We start from the raw sequence: 18,459 nt of genomic DNA on the forward strand, positions 1-18,459 counted from the left end.
CAACAGTGTAAGAGGGTTTCTTTTTCTCCACACCCTCTCCAGCATTTATTGCTTGTAGACATTTGGATTGCAGCCATTTTGACTGGCGTGAAATGGTATCTCATTGTAGTTTTGATTTGCATTTCTCTGATAATGAGTGATGTTGAGCATCTTTTCATGTGTTTGTTAGCCATCTGTATGTCTTCTTTGGAGAAATGTCTATATAGTTCTTTGGCCCATTTTTTGATTGGGTCATTTATTTTTCTGGAATTGAGCTGTAAGAGTTGCTTGTATATTTTTGAGATTAGTTGTTTGTCTGTTGCTTCATTTGCTATTATTTTCTCCCATTCTGAAGGCTGTCTTTTCACCTTGCATATAGTTTCCTTTGTTGTGCAGAAGCTTTTAAGTTTACTTAGGTCCCATTTGTTTATTTTTGCTTTTATTTCCAATATTCTGGGAGGTGGGTCATAGAGGATCCTGCTGTGATGTATGTCGGAGAGTGTTTTGCCTATGTTCTCCTCTAGGAGTTTTATAGTTTCTGGTCTTACATTTAGATCTTTAATCCATTTTGAGTTTACTTTTCTGTATGGTGTTAGAAAGTACTCTAGTTTCATTTTTTACAAGTGGTTGACCAGTTTTCCTAGCACCACTTGTTAAAGAAATTGTCTTTAATCCATTGTATATATTCTTGCCTCCTTTGTCAAAGATAAGGTGTCCATATGTGCATGGATTTATCTCTGGGCTTTCTATTTTGTTCCATTGATCTATATTTCTGTCTTTGTGCCAGTACCATACTGTCTTGATGACTGTGGCTTTGTAGTAGAGCCTGAAGTCAGGCAAGTTGATTCCTCCAGTTCCATTCTTCTTTCTCAAGATCGCTTTGGCTATTCGAGGTTTTTTGTATTTCCATACAAATTGTGAAATTATTTGTTCTAGCTCTGTGAAGAATACCATTGGTAGCTTAATAGGGATTGCATTGAATCTATAGATTGCTTTGCGTAGTATACTCATTTTCACTATATTGATTCTTCCAATCCATGAACATGGTATATTTCTCCATCTATTAGTGTCCTCTTTGATTTCTTTCACCAGTGTTTTATAGTTTTCTATATATAGGTCTTTAGTTTCTTTAGGTAGATATATTCCTAAGTATTTTATTCTTTTCTTTGCAATGGTGAATGGAATTGTTTCCTTAATTTCTCTTTCTATTTTCTCATTATTAGTGTATAGGAATGCAAGGGATTTCTGTGTGTTGATTTTATATCCTGCAACTTTACTATATTCATTGATTAGTTCTAGCAATTTTCTGGTGGAGTCTTTAGGGTTTTCTATGTAGAGGATCATGTCATCTGCAAACAGTGAGAGTTTTACTTCTTTTTTTCCAATTTGAATTCCTTTTATTTCTTTTTCTGCTCTGATTGCTGTGGCCAAAACTTCCAAAACTATGTTGAATAGTAATAGTGAAAGTGGGAACCCTTGTCTTGTTCCTGACTTTAGAGGAAATGCTTTCAATTTTTCACCATTGAGGATAATGTTTGCTGTGGGTTTGTCATATATAGCTTTTATTATGTTGAGGTATGTTCCTTCTATTCCTGCTTTCTGGAGAGTTTTTATCATAAATGGATGTTGAATTTTGTCAAAGGCTTTCTCTGCATCTATTGAGATAATCATATGGTTTTTATTTTTCAATTTGTTAATGTGGTGTATTACATTGATTGATTTGTGGATATTGAAGAATCCTTGCATCCCTGGGATAAAGCCCACTTGGTCCTGGTGTATGATCTTTTTAATGTGTTGTTGGATTCTGACTGCTAGAATTTTGTTAAGGATTTTTGCATCTATGTTCATCAGTGATATTGGCCTGCAGTTTTCTTTTTTTGTGGCATTTTTGGCAGGTTTTGGTATTAGGGTGATGGTGGCCTCATACAATGAGTTTGGAAGTTTACCTTCCTCTGCAATTTTCTGGAAGAGTTTGAGTAGGATAGGTGTTAGCTCTTCTCTGAATTTTTGGTAGAATTCAGCTGTGAAGCCGTCTGGACCTGGGCTTTTGTTTGCTGGAAGATTTCTGATTACAGTTTCAATTTCCGTGCTTGTGATGGGTCTGTTAAGATTTTCTATTTCTTCCTGGTCCAGTTTTGGAAAGTTGTACTTTTCTAAGAATTTGTCCATTTCTTTCACGTTGTCCATTTTATTGCCATATAATTGCTGATAGTAGTCTCTTATGATCCTTTGTATTTCTGTGTTGTCTGTTGTGATCTCTCCATTTTCATTTCTAATTTTATTGATTTGATTTTTCTCCCTTTGTTTCTTGATGAGTCTGGCTAATGGTCTGTCAGTTTTATTTATCCTTTCAAAGAACCAGCTTTTGGCTTTGTTGATTTTTGCTATGGTCTCTTTTGTTTCTTTTGCATTTATTTCTGCCCTAATTTTTAAGATTTCTTTCCTTCTACTAATCCTGGGGTTCTTCATTTCTTCCTTTTCTAGTCGCTTTAGGTGTAGAGTTAGATTATTTGACTTTTTTCTTGTTTCTTGAGGTGTGCCTGTATTGCTATGAACTTTCCCCTTAGGACTGCTTTTACCGTGTCCCACAGGTTTTGGGTTGTTGTGTTTTCATTTTCATTCATTTATATGCAAATTGATTTCTTTTTTTATTTCTTCTGTGATTTGTTGGTTATTCAGCAGCGTGTTGTTCAGCCTCCATATGTTGGAATTTTTAATAGTTTTTCTCCTGTAATTGAGATCTAATCTTACTGCATTGTGGTCAGAAAAGATGCTTGGAATGATTTCAATTTTTCTCAATTTACCAAGGCTAGATTTATGGCCCAGGATGTGATCTATCCTGGAGAAGGTTCCATGTACACTTGAGAAAAAGGTGAAATTCATTGTTTTGGGATGAAATGTCCTATAGATATAAATTAGGTCTAACTGGTCTATTGTATCGTTTAAAGTTTGTGATTCCTTGTTAATTTTCTGTTTAGTTGATCTATCCATAGGTTTGAGTGGGGTGTTAAAATCTCCCACTATTATTGTGTTATTGTAAATTTCTCCTTTCATACTTGTTAGTATTTGTCTTACATATTGTGGTGCTCCTATGTTGGGTGCATATATATTTATAATTGTTATATCTTCTTCTTAGATTGATCCTTTGATCATTATGTAGTGACCTTCTTTGTCTCTTTTCACAGCCTTTGTTTTAAAGTCTATTTTATCTGATATGAGTATTGCTACTCCTGCTTTCTTTTGGTCCCTATTTGCATGGAAAATCTTTTTCCAGCCCTTCACTTTCAGTCTGTATGTGTCCCCTGTTTTGAGGTGGGTGTCTTGTAGACAACATATGTAGGGGTCTTGTTTTTGTATCCATTCAGCTAGTCTTTGTCTTTTGGTTGGGGAATTCAACCCATTTACGTTTAAGGTAATTACTGATAAGTATAATCCCATTGCCATTTACTTTATTGTTTTGGGTTCGAATTTATACACCATTTTTGTGTTTCCTGTCTAGAGAATATCCTTTAGTATTTGTTGGAGAGCTGGTTTGGTGGTGCTGAATTCTCTCAGCTTTTGCTTGTCTGTAAAGCTTTTGATTTCTCCTTCATATTTAAATGAGATCCTTGTTGGGTACAATAATCTGGGCTGTAGGTTATTTTCTTTCATCATTTTAAGTATGTCTTGCCATGCCCTCCTGGCTTGGAGAGTTTCTATTGAAAGACCAGCTATTATCCTTATGGGAATTCCCTTGTGTGTCATTTGTTGTTTTCCCCTTGTTGCTTTTAATATTTGTTCTTTGTGTTTGATCTTTGTTAATATGATTAATATGTGTCTTTGGGTGTTTCACCTTGGGTTTATCCTGTTTGGGACTCTCTGGGTTTCTTGGACTTGAGTTATTATTTCCTTCCCCATTTTAGGGAAGTTTTCAACTATTATCTCCTCAAGTATTTTCTCATGGTCTTTTTTTGTCTTCTTCTTCTGGGACCCCTATGATTCGAATGTTGTAGCATTTAATATTGTCCTGGAGGTCTCTGAGATTGTCCTCATTTCTTTTAATTTGTTTTTCTTTTTTTCCTCTGATTCATTTATTTCTACCATTCTATCTTCTAATTCACTAATCCTATCTTCTGCCTCTATTATTCTACTCTTTGTTGCCTCCAGAGTGTTTTTGATCTCATTTATTACATTATTCATTATATATTGACTCTTTTTTATTTCTTCTAGGTCCTTGTTAAACCTTTCTTGCATCTTCTCAGTCCTTGTCTCCAGGCTATTTATCTGTGATTCCATTTTGATTTCAAGATTTTGGATCAATTTCACTATCATTATTCGGAATTCTTTATCAGGTAGATTCCCTATCTCTTCCTCTTTTGTTTGGTTTGGTGGGCATTTATCCTGTTCCTTTACCTGCTGGGTATTCCTCTGTCTCTTCATCTTGTTTAAATTGCTGAGTTTGGGGTGTCCTTTCTGTATTCTGGCAGTTTGTGGAGTTCTCTTTATTGTGGCATTTCCTCACTGTGTGTGGGTTTGTACAGGTGGCTTGTCAAGGTTTCTTGGTTAGGGAAGCTTGTGTTGGTGTTCTGGTGGGTGGAGCTGGATTTCTTCTCTCTGGAGTGCAATGAAGTGTCCAGTAATGAGTTATGAGATGTCTATGGTTTTGGGGTGACTTTGGGCAGCCTGTATATTGGAGCTCAGGGCTGTGTTCCTGTGTTGCTGGAGAATTTGCTTGGGATGTCTTGCCCTGGAACTTTTTGGCCCTTGTGTGGTGCTTGGTTTCAGTGTAGGTATGGAGGCATTTGATGAGTTCTTGTCAATTAATGTTCCTTGGAGTCAGGGTTTGGACTTAAGCCTCCTGCTTCCAGTTATCGGTCTTATTTTTACAGTAGTCTCAAAACTTCTCCTTCTATACAGCACCATTGATAAAACATCTAGGTTAAAGATGAAAAGTTTCTCCACTGTGAGGGTCACCCAGAGAGGTTCACAGCGTTACATGGAGAAGAGAAGAGGGAGAAGGGAGTTAGAGGTGACCCGAATGAGATGAGGTGGAATCAATAGAGGAGAGAGCGGGCTAACCAGTAATCACTTCCTTATGTGCACTCCACAACTGGACCTCTCAGAGATGTTCACGGAGTTATACAGAGAAGAGAAGAGAGAGGAAGGAGACAGAGGTGGCCAGGAGGATAAAAGGGGGGGAATGAAAAGGAGAGAGACAGATCCAGCCAGTAATCAGTTCCCTAAGTGTTCTCCACCGTCTGGAACACACAGAAATTCACAGAGTTGGGTAGAGTAGAGAGAGGTTAGGGAGGAGACACAGGCAACCTGGTGGAAAAAAAAAGGAGAGTCCGAAGGGGGAGAGAGCAGTCAAGCCAGTAATTTCACTCTCTAGTAAAAAAATGGGTACTGAAGATTGGGTTCTTAAAGGTACAATATTGGTAACAAATACCTAAAAGCAAAAATTAAAAATCTAGAGTAGAGTTTGGAATTTCAAAAATACAATGTTAAAGAAAAGAAGAAGGAAAAGAGAGAAAAAGAAAAAAGAAAGAAAGAAAAAAAAACAAAGTCACAAATTATAAAGAAAATATAGGTACAAAATTGATAACAAATACCAAAAAGCAAAAGTTAAAAATCTAGAGTAGAGTTTGGAATTTCAAAAATACAATGTTAAAGAAAAGAAGAAGAAAAAGAAAGAGAGAAAAAAAAAGTCACAAAAGTTATAAAAAATATATATAGGTACAAAACTGATAACAAATACCAAAAAGCTAAAATTAAAAATCTACAGCAAAGTTTGGAATTTCAAAAATACAATGTTAAAGAAAAGAAGAAAAAAAAAAAAAAAAGAAAGAGAAAAAGGAAAAAAAAAAACAAAACAAGGTCACAAAAGTTATAAAAAAAAAATATATATGAAGTTTGCTTTTTTAAAAAAAGGGTCTTTTTTTTTTTGCAAAGTAATAGTAGATCATAAAAGTGAAAATTAAAGGAGTAATAGAGGACTTAAAATTTTTTAAAAAGTTAAAAAAAGAAAGAAAGAAACAATGATCGTAAAAATAGTAAAAAAATATATAGGACTTTCTCTGATGTTATTGTGGGTATTGTGGGTTCAGTTCATTTTCAGCTAGTTCCTTGTTCCGGCTTGTATTTCTCAAGATCTATAGGCCCCTTCCTATGTAGTCGGTACTAACCATGGGGTTTTAATCTATTGCCTGTTGCTTCCAAGGCGGTTCCCTCTGTTATAGCTTCTTCTGTTTGCTGGTCTCTTCAGTGTCTGGTTTCTGCCCTGATACAAAGGGGGCCATGGTGGACACCTTTTTTTTTTTTTTTTAAGGCTCACTTGTTCAGTCCTGCTGTGGGGAGGGAGGGACGCTGCAAATAAATAAGACTGGCGTGTGCTTGCAGTGCCTCAGCCACACTGGGCCTGCCCCCGCTCACGGCGCGTGTAGCCTCCCTGCCCACACTGCTCAGGCTCTAGATTGCTCCACTGGGAAAAATCCGTGGCCAGCCCTGGGCTGCTTGCACCTCCCAGGTCTAAGCCGCTCAGGTTCAGGCACTTGGGTAGTCCTCAGAGGCACAGACTCAGTTGGGCCTGCGTTTTGTGCCCTTCCCAGGTCCGAGCAGCTCAGGTGATGAGGTGTTTGGCGAGTGCGGTTGCTGCGACTTATCACCTCCCCGCCGCTCGGTTATCTGGGTGTATAACCGGCACACCTTCTCAGGTGGATGTTGACTGTCCAGAACCCCAAGAAGTCTTAGTTAGCAAAGAAGCCTGCTTACAGCTTTGTAGATATTGTCTCTCTGGGGCTGTGATTGCCCCCTTCCGGCTCTAGCTGCCTGTCACCAGAGGGGGACGGTCTGCAGCCGGCTATCTCTGTACAGTCCTTTGTTCTGTGCGTGGGCCTGGCAGTGTCTTAGGTTAGGGCTGGCTTTTCGCGTGGTAGATATCTCACAGTCTGGTTTGCTGGCCCAAATTATTTCACTCAGGTAGCGCTTGGGGTATTCAGGCCAGATCTTTACTCTAAGCGATGCAGCCTGCACCGTGCCTCCCTGCCCAGCCCCCGCTTGCTAATGGCGGATGCAGGCGTCTGCGCTGCTTCTCCGCTGGGGGAGTTACCCTAGGGCTCGCAATGTGCGGGTTTTAATTGTTTATTTATTTTTCCTCCCTGTTATGTTGCCCTTTGTGCTTCCAAGGCTCGGCACAGACTCGGCAGTGAGAAGGTTTCCTGGTGTTTGGAAACTTCTCTCTTTTTAAGACTCCCTTCCCGGGATGGAGCTCTGTCCCTCCCTCTTTTGTCACTTTTTTTGTCTTTTATATTTTTTTCTACCTCCTTTCAAAGACAATGGGTTGCTTTTCTGGGTGCCTAATGTCCTCTGCCAGCATTCAGAAGTTGTTTTGCGGAATTTACTCCACGTTTAAATGTTATTTTGATGAATTTGTGGGGGAGAAAATGTTCTCCCCATTCTATTCCTCCGCCATCTTAGCTCCTCCTCGGCAGGTGTATTCTTTACCAAGAATCTTTACCAAGGAAGCCCTTTCACTGCTTTTTCTATAAACTTGAACTGCATGGTCAGAAACTTCAATAACCTTCCCTTTATCCTGAATTCTATTGTCATCTGTCTATTCTATAATCATCCTGTGCTGCAATATCCCAGCTGTCTGCTTTTTTTGAAACTACTCTTGGGTTGCTGAGCACTGGTTAAAAAAGATGATATATTTAAGTTTCTCAAACAACTGGATTTTCACTTCTCAACAAACTGAAGTATCCTCTGTTTTTTTTTTTTTTCCTGCATAGCTTGTGTCACAGACAGAAATTTTTTGCAGAGTATATTTGTTTATTGATTGTCTTCATTAAGGTTCTGTGAAAAAGAGTCTCTGTTTATATTGCATGCTCCTCTACTCCTGGTACTTGATAAACGCTTGTTAAATAGATGAACATGTCTCAGCTTGGATGTCACTATCTCTAAAAATTGTTCCAGCATCAATATTTCCTATCGGTCTGAGTTAGGGATTATCCCCTTAAGTATCCTATTTCTGTTACAGCATTTTCTGTGCCATATTCCCTTTGCATGTTCAGCACCTTCCAATAGGACTTTTCACAAGGATGCTGCTGCTAAGTCACTTCAGTCGTGTCCGACTCTGTGCGACCCCATAGACGGCAGCCCACCAGGCTCCCCTGTCCCTGGGATTCTCCAGGCAAGAACACTGGAGTGGGTTGCCATTTCCTTCTCCAATGCATGAGAGTGAAAAGTGAAAGTGAAGTTGCTCAGTTGTGTCCGACCCTAAGCGACCCCATGGACTGCAGCCTACCAGGCTCCTCCATCCATGGGATTTTCCAGGCAAGAGTACTGGAGTGGGGTGCCATCACCTTCTCCATTCACAAGGATAGGTATAGTCTATAGTCTATCTCTGTGTTTTCCAGTGCAGTACCTACTAAGTATATGTGACTACTTAACACTTAGAAAGTGGCTAAGGACTTTCATGTTGGTCCAGTGCTTCTGACTCTGAGCTTTCACTGCTGAGGGTCTGGGTTTGATCCCTGGTTGGAAAACTAAGATCCCACAAGCTGCATGGCATGGCAAAAAAAAAAAAAAAATGTGGCTACTATGACTCAGGAAATACACTTTCATTTGATTATAAATAATTTTAAATTTAAATAGTCATACATGCTTTATGGCAGCCACATTGGAGAGCACATACAACTCTAAATTTTAAACTTTATGAGCTGAGGGAATGTATTTGTCTCATTTTCTGTTACAAGCATTCAATAAAAGGGCATATAATCTAGATTGTGTGTCTAGATCATAGATTGTGTGTCACTTGGGGGTTGATGCCTTCTATGTTGAGAGTGAGGGGGAATGTGAGAAAATTCTGTTTCAGAAAGGCTTGGATATCTGTGCTGATGATTTTAAGAGATTAAGTTCTTATTATTGTGTGTAGCTCACTTTAAAAGTGAGCTAGCAATGGTGGCTAGGCTTCAAGTAGCTGGATTTGTGATAGAATTGCTTATTCTGTCTCAGTGCTGAACTAGACCATAGAGACTTTTAACAGATGTATTTTCATAAATTGTCTGAAGATCCACAAAATCAGAAAAATGAAGGTGATCCCTCCTGGGAATGAAAGACTACCTCAGAACAAAGTGAGTATCTTTTATTTCTCTTTTATGAGTGAGTGGTTGTAGCACTTGCTCTTCTTTTCTTTAAATAAATATTTACTCTTTTAATTTTTAATTATCATTTTTAAATTTTGGCTGCACTGGGTCTTCCTTGTGGCATGTGGGCTGTTCATGTGCACTTATCTGCCTCACAGCATGTACGATTTTAGTTCCCCCACCAGGCATTGAACCCACGTCCCCTCCATTAGAAGGTGGATTCTTAACCACTGGACCACCAGGAAAGTCCCACACCTGCAATTCTTGAGTTCTAAAATTGATTTGCTGACTTAGTGATGTGAGCTAATAATTTGTGTCATATACCAAGCACTAACCTGTTTTCTATGCATTGATTTATGTGATAACCAAGTACTACTCTCGACTTTAGAGACAAGAAAGTTAAAGCATAAGATTAGTGACTTACCCAGTGTTAGTTCAGTGGGGAAAGGAGGATTTGAACACAAGCACTCAGTTTCAGAATCCACTCTCACCTGTATTGCCTCTTGTATAATCATTTGTGTCTCTCTATACTTCTGTGTTCTTACTTATGGAGTTTTGGGAAAATATCACTCACCTCATTTGGTTATTAAAATTACATGTACTATGTATTTGAAAGGGCTTTGTAAAGTATAACAGACTTCATCAGTTTGGGTGCCCAAGAATCTAAAATATCAGCACAGTGACCTTTAAGAAATGCCAGCTCTCAGAGATAACACAGCTATAAGATTTAGTGGTTTGCCTAAGAACTGGGGAGAATTTTCATTTTCCTACATCCTGTAGTTCAAGGATTTTTGCTTTTGGAGTGTAAGAGGCCTGACAGCTTTCCTGCAATTCCAAGTTTTCAGTGTCTTAGAGTTGCTTCAGTCCTAGAACAACCTAATGTCTTTGAAATCACAAGTAGGAAAGGGATTCAAGGATGAAGAGAGGTAGTGGTGTGTGTATGTGTGTGTGTGTGTGCATGTGTGTGTGTGTGTGTGTGTGTATGACTAAAGGCCAATGCAGAACATTTATAGACCCTCCAGGAGGTGAAATCTTCAAGCAGCACATTTATATATACCCCTACTCTCATGGCTGCTAATACTTACAAAGATTTACATGCATTCTTGGCTGGTTCCAGCTGTGACAATTTAGTGAGTAGTACTCTGTCGCCATGACCTGTTTGCCTGAGAGTCTGCTTGTTGTTCTGATTGGATTCATACTTCGAGGTGCCAGTATCCATGCATGTGTGTATATTAAGTTGCTTCAGTCATGTCCGACTTTGTGACCCTGCAGGCTCCTCTCTCCATGGGATTCAGATTCTCCAAGCAAGAATACTGGAGTGGATTGCTATTCCCTTCTCCAGGGGATCTTCCAAATGCAGAGATTGAACCCATGTCTCATATGTCTCCTGCATTGGCCGGCAGGTTCTTTGCCACTAGTGCCACCTGGGAAGCCCATTAGTAGGCCATGCTGCTGCTGCTAAGTTGCTTCAGTCATGTCTAACTCTGTGCGACCCCATAGATGGCAGCCCACCAGGCTCCCTTGTCCCTGAGATTCTCCAGGCAAGAACACTGGAGTGGATTTCCATTTCCTTCTCCAATGCATGAAAGTGAAAAGTGAAAGTGAAGTCACTCAGTCATGTCTGACTCCTAGCGACCCCATGGACTGCAGCCTACCAGGTTCCTCCATCCATGGGATTCTCCAGGCAAGAGTACTGGAGTGGGGTGCCATTGCCTTCTCTGTTAGTAGGCCATAGAAGTCAGGAAATTTTAGAGAGGCTGTCTTAGGAAGCAATAGTTTTAAAATGTCTCTTAAAGGTGGAAAGGAAGACTGGATAAATAGCATCAAAATCCATTAATTTTTTTAAAATAAAAGTAAATGGTAATTTATTTATTAGATCAGTTCAGTTCAGTTCAGTTCAGTCGCTCGGTCGTGTCCGACTCTTTGTGACTCCATGAAGTGCAGCACCCCAGGCCTCCCTGGAGTCCACCCAAACCCATGTCCATTGTGTTGGTGATGCCGCCTAACCATCTCATCCTCTGTCGTCCCCTTCTTCTCCTGCCCTCTATCTTTCCCAGCATCAGGGTCTTTTCAAATGAGTCAGCTCTCCTCATCAGGTGGCCAAAGTATTGGAGTTTCAGCTTCAACATCAGTCCCTCCAGTGAACACCAAGGACTGATCTCCTTTAGGATGGACTGGTTGGATCTCCTTGCAGTCCAAGGGACTCTCAAGAGTCTTCTCCAACACCACAGTTCAAAAGCATCAATTCTTCTGCACTCAGCTTTCTTTATAGTCCAACTCTCACATCCATACATGACTACATCTAGCCTTGACTAGATGGACCTTTGTTGACAAAGTAATGTCTCAGCTTTTTAATATGCTGTCTAGGTTGGTCATAACTTTCCTTTCAAGGATCAAGCATGTTTTCATGGCTGCAATCACCATCTGCAATGATTTTGGAGCCCAGAAAAATAAAATCAGCCACTGTTTCTACTGTTTCCCCATCTATTTCCCATGAAGTGATGGGACTGGATGCCATGATCTTAGTTTTCTGAATGTTGAGCTTTAAGCCAACTTTTTCACTCTCCTCTTTCACTTTCATCAAGAGGCTCTTTAGTTCCTCTTCATTTTCTGCCATAAGGGTGGTGTCATCTGCATATCTGAGGTCATTGATATTTCTCCTGGCAATCTTGATTCCAGCTTGTGCTTCCTCCAGCCCAGCGTTTCTCATGATGTACTCTACATAGAAGTTAAATAAGCAGGGTGACAATATGCAGCCTTGACATACTCCTTTTCCTATTCGGAACCAGTCTGTTGTTGATACTTGATTATTATTCCCCTGATATACACAGTATAGCTGACTTTGATTGAACTCATACCACTTTAACTTTACCATCACTTTATACTTTCTTTCACTTTATTATTATAACAGCCTTGACTTGAAAATGAACACCTATGGTGCAGAATAAAGTACAAATTGAAGCTTAATGCTTTCCTTTCAGTGCTCCTACCTCCTTCATAGGGAATACTTGTTAGTACACAGTGTATGTTATGCCAATTAAGTTATGAAAATTTTAAATGCATCTAGCCATTTTAGATTTCCATCATCCATTAAGATATTTTAAGCATAGCTTTTCCACTTCAAAGAAAGTGTGGTACCTTAAGATCTCAATTTACATACACTTTCAATATTACACACAGTAAACTAGGTAATTTCAATATAGGCTACTAAGGAGGAAGACAAAGAAAGGTGCAGAATATAGTAGAGATTATTCTAGAGCACCTGATTGGGAAGATAGAGCTGGCCAAGAAAACTGTCAGATAAACAGAGAGGCCCTGGAGGCTGGGATGGCAGACACTGGGCGTGGGTGCTTCTTCCTCCTTTCTTCCTAAGCTCTTGGCACAGACAGAGTTCACAGCTTAGCTCCATTCGCATAAAGTCTCTCAAAACAGAGCTCACACAGCCACCAACAACTAACTGATCTGATCGGTGCTGACACTCATATAATGAACGCTGTTCTTTATCCAGCCTCTGTGATTTTTATTGCCTTGAGGGAAGGATTCAGAGTTTTCTGCTCTCTGATGTGGATTGACTAAATTATGGTAGATTATAAAACACGTATAAAAAAAGTACTACTCTTTCCATTATTGTAGTAACTCAAAGCCAGCAAGGAAAGTGATCTGAAAGAATTTTCACAGATGTGTCAGGAGTGCTTGCCTCTCTGGGTTTATGAAGGATTTTTTTTTTTTTTTTTTTTGGTCTACTTTTGGTTGGCTACATTTTCTGATGTTTCAGTAATGACTTAAATTGTTCTATCACAGTAACAAAAAGATAAAACAACTGGAGCTTAATCAAGGAAATAGTAAAATGTATATTTTTTATAGTCAGGTTGTTTTTTTTTTTTTGCTAGCATAAGCAGCCTAGAATGAGAATAGCACTGAAAATAAATTAGACACACAAAATGAAAAGGTAGACCAAAATCCTCAATTTTGGAAAAATTATTGTAAAACTTTAAAACACCATAAACAATTGTAAAAGAGCTTCAGGGTGTGCCTAGTTAGCCATACCAAAAAAAAAAAAAAAAAAAAAATTCACTGAGAACACTTGATGTCTTGAAATTAACTATTGCATAGATACACAAAACAGTATTTATAAGCACATGTTTAAGATACAGACATATAAAAGCACAATAAATACCTGTGTGCTTACCACCCAATTAATTTATGAAATAGAATATGATCATTATTTCCAAAGCCCCCATGTACCTCTCCAGTCTCATCCACTTTTCACTCCCCTCAAGCAACTACTCTTCTGAATTTAAGGGCTGTATCCCTTTGCTTTTCTTTTAAGTTTTATACCAATAAATAATAATTGTTTAATGTGTACATTTTATGCTTTAAATACATGAAATCATATTATGTATATTATGTAACTTGCTAAGATTCTTTCATGTTATTATTTTAACTGTAGTTCAATTTTGAAGTTGTATAATATTCCACTATATGAATACACAACAATTTATTTTTACATCCATTTTACATTTGGTCACTTTTGATTTCTTTACTTCTTTTTATTTTTTCTTTTTGCTTGAACAAACAGTGCTCCTAAGAAGTTTATCTAGCATGGGGCATGCTGTATCATAGGATATATATATCTCTTCAAAAATAATACTAGTGCCACATTATGATCCAAACAACTTATACCTCTTTATGTTTTTACAGTGAATAAAATTACTTTCCAGAGGACTTCCCTGGAGGTACAGTGGTTAAGACTTCCAATGCAGGGAGTGTGGGTTTAATCCCTAGTTGGGGAACTAAAAGCCCCCCATTCCGTGTGGCATGGCTAAAAACAATAAATAAATAAACAAATAATTTCAAAAAGACTGTAAAAATGAAAGTGTTAGTCGCTCAGTTGTGTCCACCTCTTTGCAACCCAATGGACTGTAGCCCATCAGGCTCCTCTGTCCATGGAATTCTCGAGGCAAGAATACTGGAGTGGGTTGCCATTCCCTTCTCCAGGGGATTTTCCCGACCCAGGGGCTGAACCCATATCTCTTGTGTCTCCCGCATTGGCAGGTGGATTCTTTACCACTAGTGCCACTTTCCATTTATCCATGTCGTCACTAATATTTGCGTTTGTCAGATTTCGACATTTGCTTTTCTGGTGGTGGTGCAGTAGCACCTCTGTGGCTTAAAATTTCATTTCTCTGGTTACCATTGATAAATGTAAGCACCTTTTGCACGTATTAGTTTGCCAGTTGTGTTTCTTCACATAGAAAGTGCTGCTCTCACCTGTGCTCATAAATCTACTGGGTTGTTTGTTTATTTCTTATGGGTTTACAGAACTTCTTTGATTGTTCTGGATTAAACTTCTATTGGTTATACGGGCCTTTGTACATCTTCTCCCAGTTTTTAGCTTGTTTCCCCACTTTCTCTGATGTTTTAGTCAACAGAAGGTCTCAATTTTAATACAATGTACTTTGTCAACTTTTTCTCTCATGATTTTCATTGTGTACCTTTTACAACTCCTTCATAGTGAATTTATTGTTATATGTGTTCTTCTTAGAGCTTTAATAATATTTTCTTTCTCATTTAAGTTTTCGATCCACTTGAAGCTGATTTATGTATAATGTTTTTTCATTTCATATGAAAGTATGAGAATGACTATTAATGTAGTTCCCTCCTGTCAAATATACATTTATACATTTGATGTTTTCTCTCTATATTCCAAAGCTTAAATTTATGAAAACTGACTTCGAAAATTTATTCTGCATATTTTTCTGGTTGTCTGATAGCTCAGTTGGTAAAGAATCTGCCTGCAATTCAGGAGACCCTGGTTCTATTCCTTGTTTTTGAAGATCCACTGGAGAAGGGATAAGCTACCTACTCCAGTATTCTTGGGCTTCCCTTGTGCCTCAGCTGGTAAAGAATCCACCTGCAATGCAGGAGACCTGGGTTTGACCCCTGGGTTGGGAAGATCCCCTGGAGAAGGGAAAGGCTACCCACGCCAGTATTCTGGCCTGGAGAATTCCATGGATTATAGTCCATGGGATCGCAAAGAGTCGGACACGACTGAGCAACTTTTACTTTCTTTCTTTTAGGCTGTGTAAGATATCTATTATGTTAACCAATAGATGTAACCTTTCCCTTGATTCTTTGTGCTTTCAAAAAATCTAGTATTTTCTCTGCTTCCAAGTGAATGATAAAAAAGCTCTGCAGAACAGAATCCCGAGGCATGTCTCTCCAGATTGTTCTTCCAACTGAATTCTGTTCACAAATCAAAATTCTAGAAATGCACCTTTTAAAGCAGCTACAAATCCACCAATAAATATTATCAACTTATTCTTTCCAGGTAATCTGTTTTTGTTATCATGGTTATTCAGTTGCTAAGTCATGTCTGACTCTGCGACCCCATGTACTATAGCCCACCAGGCTTCTTAGACCTCCATTATCTAAAGGAATTTCCTGAAATTCACGTCCATTGAATTGGTATCTTCTGTCACCCACTTCTTCTTTTGTCTCCAATCTTTCCCAGCATCAGGGTCTTTTCCAACAAGTCAACTCATCACATCAAGTGGTCAAAATACTGGGACTTCAGCTCTAGCAACAGTCCTTCCAATAAATATTCAGGGTTGATTTCCTTTAGGATTGACTGGTTTGATCTCCTTGCTGTCCAAGGGACTCTCAAGAGTCTTCTCCAGTACCCCAATTCAAAAGCATCAATTCTTCAGTGCTCAGCCTTCTTCATGGTCCAACTCTAACATATGTACATGACTACTGGAAAAACTATAGCTTTGACAATATGGACCTTTGTCAGCAAAGTGATATCTTTGCTTTTTAATACACTGTCTAGGTTTGTCATCATTTTCTTTCCAAGGAGCAAGTGTCTTTTAATTAGCAAATATTAAATTCATTCACCCTCCCTAGAATCTAATGTGTCTGGCTACACACCTCCACTGACCCTGGGGAAATTTGAATATCCTTTAATATTATATATAGAAAGCAAAGAGGAACTAAAAAGCCTCTTGATGAAAGTGAAAGAGGAGAGTGAAAAAGCTGGCTTAAAACTCAACATTCAAAAAGCGAAGATCATGGCATCTAGTCCCATCACTTCATGGCAAATAGATGGGGAAACAATGGAAACAGTGATAGACTTTATTTTTTTGGGCTCCAAAATCATGGCAGACGGTGACTGCAGCCATGAAATTAAAAGACACTTACTCCTTGGAAGAAAAGCTATGACCAACCTAGACAGCATATTAAAGAGCAGAGATATTACTTTGCTGACAAAGGTCCATATGGACAAAGCTATGGTTTTTCCAGTAGTCATGTATGGATGTGAGAGTTGGACCATAAAGATGTTCGAGCGCCGAAGAACTGATGCTTTTGAACTGTGGTGTTGGAGAAGACTCTTTAGGGTCCCTTGGACTGGAAGAAGATCAAACTAGTCAATCCTAAAGGAAATCAGTCCTGAATATTCATTGGAAGGACTGATGCTGAAACTGAAGCTCCAATACTTTGTCCACTTGATGCAAAGAACTGACTCACTGGAAAAGACCCTGATTCTGGAAAAGATTGAAGGCAGGAGGAGAAGGGGATAACAGAGGAGGAGATGGTTGGATGAAATCACCAACTCAACGGACATGAGTTTGAGAAAGCTCCAGGAGTTGGTGATGGACAGAGAGGCCTGACATGCTGCAGCAGTCCATGGGGTTGCAAAGAGTCAGACATGACTGAGTGACTGAACTGAATGGAACTGATAGCCAAGGAGGTGAATTGAAATAACATGTTAGACCTTGTGGAATTATATATGCCATCAATAATACTCCCTCTATTTGTGAATGTCATGAAGCTATGTGTGTGAGTGTATGTGTGTGTGTTAATGTCTTTCCAGTAATTTATTTATGCAGAAGCAAATTGATATTTGGTTAAAATTTTAGGCTCTAGAGAATGATTACCTAGGATCAAATTCTTACACCGTACTCATATCTTTGTAACCTCAGGAAAGTTACCTATCCTCTTTATATCTTAGCATCTCAGTCTGGACATAGACACTATGATTGTTTCTATCCTTAGGGCTGTGGTTGGGCCTGGAGAACACAGGGACATGAAGATACACCTTTCCCCTCTCAGCTGCTTGCACGGGGCTGTATTCTCACTCCTCATCCCCCCTTCACTGTGTTCTGCCCCTCCCCCAGATTAGAGCTTCAGCCTGCTTCAGTCTGATAATGTGGGGTAGGCAGAGAGTGGGAGCCAATCTCTGATCTATATGATTGTGGGGCATGTTTTGTGGGGCTTGACTCATGCCTAGTTAGGGCTAAAACTGTTACATGCCATCACAAACTCCAGCTGCACATATGTTCATGAAATTTGGTACTTGTATATATTATGTAGTATTTTTCAGATAGCACAACATGGTGAACCGTTTCCTATGTTATATTTTTCAATAGCAGTCTGATGACTGGTCTCTTAGTTTTGTTCAGAAAATATTTTTGTATTTTACTGTTAAAACTGTGTTAGGATGAATAGTCATTTCTTTAGATCTTTAAAGATTCACATTTTTTGTTTCTTAAGGTGAATTTTAGAAAGTGGATTGCTAGATTATAATTATTTGCTCTTTTTTGTCAAGAATCTTTAATTCATTGTAAAATGCAGACTGACCTAATTGTTGTGGCCTAACAATTTCACCTTTTAATTGTTTCCTTCCTTAATTTGAATGAAAGGAAAAGGGCTATCTTTAGGGTGAGCATCTGTAGACAAATCACCCTCTTTACTTATTGTTATCTTGTGTAACATCAGGGATGCCATTCACTTTCTCTTCTTTGTGTCCTTGAAGCCACTGCATGACAGAACACTTATTTTTTTTTAATATAAATTTATTTATTTTAATTGGAGGTTAATTACTTTACAATATTGTATTGGTTTTGCCATACATCAACATGAATCTGCCACAGGTATACACGTGTTCCCCATCCTGAACCCCCCCTCCCTCCTCCCTCCCCGTACCATCCCTCTGGGTCATCCCAGTGCACCAGCCCCAAGCATCCTGTATCCTGCATCGAACCTGGACTGACGATTCATTTCATATATGATATTATACATATTTCCATGCCATTCTCCCAAATCACCCCACCCTCGCCCTCTCCCACAGAGTCCAAAAGACTGTTCTATACATCTGTGTCTCTTTTGCTGTCTCCCATACAGGGTTATCATTTCCATCTTTCTAAATTCCATATATATGTGTTAGTATACTGTATTGGTGTTTTTCTTTCTGGCTTACTTCACTCTGTATAATAGGTTCCAGTTTCATCCACCTCATTAGAACTGATTCAAATGTATTCTTTTTAATGGCTGAGTAATACTCCATTGTGTATATGTA

The sequence above is a fragment of the Bos taurus genome, chromosome 3 (genome assembly GCF_002263795.3).
Source record: "Bos taurus isolate L1 Dominette 01449 registration number 42190680 breed Hereford chromosome 3, ARS-UCD2.0, whole genome shotgun sequence".
Classification (NCBI taxonomy): domain Eukaryota; kingdom Metazoa; phylum Chordata; class Mammalia; order Artiodactyla; family Bovidae; genus Bos; species Bos taurus.